General features: G+C 46.7%; 1 long non-coding RNA gene across 3 annotated transcripts; it reads left to right on the top strand.

The window, feature by feature from the left end:
• The first annotated feature begins 237 nt into the window (after positions 1-237).
• On the top strand, positions 238-3,244 carry LOC123190304 (uncharacterized). 3 transcript variants are annotated; one of them, XR_006496280.1, is made up of 4 exons: positions 238-736; positions 808-1,872; positions 2,551-2,725; positions 2,808-3,244. It is a non-coding gene; the product is annotated as an uncharacterized lncRNA (long non-coding RNA). The 3 variants fall into 3 exon arrangements; XR_006496278.1 differs by having other exon boundaries at positions 240-736; positions 2,541-2,725; positions 2,808-3,243; XR_006496279.1 differs by lacking the exons at positions 2,551-2,725; positions 2,808-3,244 and having other exon boundaries at positions 241-736; positions 808-1,329; positions 1,764-2,534.
• Positions 3,245-4,045: the final 801 nt, after the last annotated feature.

Consider the following 4,045-nt stretch of genomic DNA (forward strand, 5'->3'; position numbering starts at 1 on the left):
TTTTGAAGAAAAAAAAAGCTTGCTAATATCACTCAAAAAAATTGTGTGGGGAATATCACTCAACTTAGTCTAAGTCAACCGAAATCTAACTACATCTTTAAAAATACTTTAGTTTTGGATATGATTCATTCATTGCCTACCTAGCAGCTAGCTTGGTTTCCGATTCAAGAACGCAATCGGTAATTAGCCGGTAAAAAATCAGCCGGACGGTTGGGCTGGATCGATTGGACTTTTGATAATTTTCCTGACCCATATCAATGCATCTAGCATCGCCACCTACCTTCAATTAGCCACACCGTCACCTACCTTCCCACCGCCCCTCACATTTCTCCCCGTCGTTCCCCATTCTTCCTTGGTCGCCAGCTCCCTCTCTCCACCTCGTCAGGCCACCCCTCCCCTTCGTCCCCACCGCCAGCAAGAGGTTCGCAACCCCTTCTCTTCCCCGCGTTTTCATCGAATCCGGTCGCCCAAGTGGCCGAGGAGGTCCCCCAGCTGGCCAGATCGGCATGCTCGCGAGCATCCTAGCGTTAGGCTCCCTCGGATGCGCGCGACTTCCCCGCCCCTGCTCTTCCCCGTCCTTCTTCGAATCCGTTCGCCGAAGTGCCCAAGGAGGCGCTCGAGCTCAGCGCACTCACGGGCGACCCAGCGCGAGGCGGGCGCCGAGGCCCGCAACAAGCCAACAAGGAGCGGGCGTGGGTGAGCAACAATATCTGGGCACAGTTCGATGCCTCCACTGGTATGAGCAAATCAATTGTTGCTTCCTTCTCTCTGTTGCTTGTGGAATGAGCTAATAATAGATCGCTTCAGCTGAGCCGTGGAGATGTGCAGGAGCCAGTGAGATACGGCCACCTCCCAGCCAGTTCACCAGCCTCCGCGAAGATGTGTAGGAGCCACTAAGATATGACCATTGCATGTTCTCACATTTTATCTCTCTAATTGATTCTCACGGCTCAGCTCCAGCTTTCCTTAGCTAGTGTACTGATTGATTATTTTGCAATTTGCACAAGTCAATAATATATTAATGTTATGAAATGAATTCTCATCGCTGTATTAACCATCAGGATTAATTCTGATTTGATCGTAGTCCTTAGACATTACTTCGTGTCTGGATTATCCTATCTTTGCAATTAAATTTTAATTCATTCTGTGCGTTTACCATGTACTAATGTACAAATGTAATTTCAATTAGGTGTGCCTCTGTGTGATGTGCTATTCAAGATACCTCTACATATTTCCCCCTTCTTAATGAAAAGGCAGCGCTCCTGTCGGTTCCTCAAAAAAATTGTGTTATTCAGGATACAATGGCACTCGATAATGCTTGCTAAGAAGGTATGCAATATGAACTGGACTGTTGCTTGCCAGATGACTGGAAGATGGGTACTTCATCCTCTCTTTTTTTGTGAAGCAAGATAAATAAGGTTCAGGCATTGTAATGAAAACTACAGATTTAGCTAAATTCAACTGATGGTGTAATATCTCTTCCTATGGGCAGAAGTAATGATATCTTCTTAGGAGTAATAAGGCGTCGCTGCATAAATATACTTGACTTTCAAATGAGTGTGTGAAGAGGTTTAATTAGCATCGATCCCTACTGTAATTATAGCTGGATATCTCGCTCCTGTACTATTTGAAAGTCAATTAGATGTTCAGAATAACAGAAATTTGCTAGATAAGCTAACATTAGAAGCGGAAGTAAACATTAAACAGTTCAGATAGTGAAGGTGAATATCTGATATGTCATCATTGTGTGTTTCCTGTTGTAGATAAATTTGCTTGCAGGGCTCTTGATGATATATCCACTTTCATCAAATGCTTAAGGGTATGGTCACTTGGAGAAGACATAGCTATGACTACAAAGATCTGTTTTTTCAGGTGATGAATTGTAACCTTATATCCTTTATTACTTGGAATTGAAAATCACAGGAAACAATCCGTAATTAATTTGGAGAGAATCTTTTATTCTTTTCAGTCTTGCTCCTGTTCAGTATAGGATGTACTCCCTCTGTAAAGAAATATAAGAGCGTTAGTGTTCTAAATGCTCTTATATTTCTTTACGGATGCAGTATATCATTATCATTATCATGTAACAAATTTATCGTAGAAAGTACAAAACTTTGGCAGATCACCATCAGGTGCAGACATACTCTTTCTTCCACATACTACAGTAGTACCCCTCCAATCAGATGTACAGAAATTTGCTTGCTAAAAAACTAATCAATAATCCATGAAATTTAACTGGATTAATTAAGGATCAAGCCACTCACCTTGTGGCTACAATCCACCAGATCCATCTCTCCACGTTCCTGCATGTGAAGAATTGATCAGTGCTTCAGGTCAGAACTACTGCATAGTGCATACCTTATACATGGAGCCCTTACTAAAAATTCAGAAGAATATGCAGAATATCCATTTTTATTGACATAGATATCTGCAGTCCTAGACAAAATGTGACCATAATCCACACTACTACAAGTGAATTACTATATAGCTACCTTATGGGGCCTATATGCCTGATAGTCATATCTTCTTGTTTGGCAAAGAGTTCACCAGTTGCACTTAGTCTTGAATGGAGAAGATTGCACATGCTATTGTACAACTGGGCAATGGTGTGGAGCTCCATAAGCGACGGCGGCGACTCTAGCTGTCCTTCTGGCCTACACATCCCAACGGAGAAGCTTTAGAAACTAATCTGTTTACTCCTCGTTCAGGATCAGTAATGAACATTGTAAGGGCACATTTATCCTTAAGTGTTTTGGTGATTGATGGCAATACTCGTGCAGACTAATCGTGTGCCTTTTGACCCACAGATACTTCTTCATCAGGCACAAGACGATTCGGTGCCTCTCGGAGCTAGTGAAGCCGGCGTTGTTCTACGTTTCTCTTTGGTGGAGTTGAGTCGTAGGAGAGCCGTACTATTAAGAGGGGGTCCGCGTCGGAAAGGTAGGGTGGAATCACACGTACACTTGCCCCTCCTTCCCTTGCACCTTGGAGCTACCCATCGTTATCATGGTTGTGCGAAAAACTGTCGACTACTGCTGTACATGCGGTAGTACCGCGGCAGGACACGGTAGTACCGCCCCTCGGGCGCGGTAGTACCGCTGTACCTTGGCCTAGTGCCGCTCCAGCGCGGTAGTAGGGGCGGATGTAATTTTTTACATCCGTGCCCCTCACGGTAGTACCGCTCCGTTGGCGCGGTAGTACCGCCGCACTCTGGCCTAGTGCCGCTCCGGTGTGGTAGTAGGGGCGGATGTAATTTTTTACATCCGCGGCACCCACGGTAGTACCGCTCGCCCCGCGCGGTAGTACCGCGGGGCCCACGGTAGTACCGCTCCCTTGGAGTTGTAGTACCGTGGCCCTTCCGCCTAGTACCGCTGCGTCGCGGTAGTAGGCGCGGATGTAATTTTTTACATCCGTGCCTACCACGGTAGTACTGCGCCTTGTGGGCGGTAGTACCGCGTCGGGTTTTTGTACCACCCTAGTTTCTGCGGAAGTAGGCACGCATGAAATTTATTTCGTCCGCGCCCTTCCCAGGCCGTGACCCTCCTGCCTTGCGGTAGTACCGCAAGGGGAGCGGTAGTACCGCGCCAGCAGTAGTACCGCTCCTAGCTCAGGCTTGGTCCGGCCTGTGGAGCTGCCACGGTAGTACCGTGGTCTCACACGGTAGTACCGCTTGTTGTCGCGGTAATACCGCTCCCCTGGAGCGGTAGTACCGTGAGTTGCGGGCAGAACTAGTGGATAACGGTTGGATCTTTTCCCCGACTATATAAGGGATGTCTTCTACCTCTAGTTCACTACCTCTTCCACCTCTAAGCTCCATTGTTGCTCCAAGCTCCATTTTCGCTCGATCTCTCTCCCTAGCCAATCAAACTTGTTGATTTGCTCGGGATTGGGTGACAAGGGCCCGATCTACACTTCCACCAAAGGATATTTGATTCCCCCACTTATCCCTTGCGGATCTTGTTACTCTTGGGTGTTGAGCACCCTAGACGGTTGAGGTCACCTCGAAGCCATACTCCATTGTGGTGAAGCTTCATGGTGGTGTTGT

The sequence above is a fragment of the Triticum aestivum genome, chromosome 1A (assembly GCF_018294505.1).
Source record: "Triticum aestivum cultivar Chinese Spring chromosome 1A, IWGSC CS RefSeq v2.1, whole genome shotgun sequence".
Classification (NCBI taxonomy): domain Eukaryota; kingdom Viridiplantae; phylum Streptophyta; class Magnoliopsida; order Poales; family Poaceae; genus Triticum; species Triticum aestivum.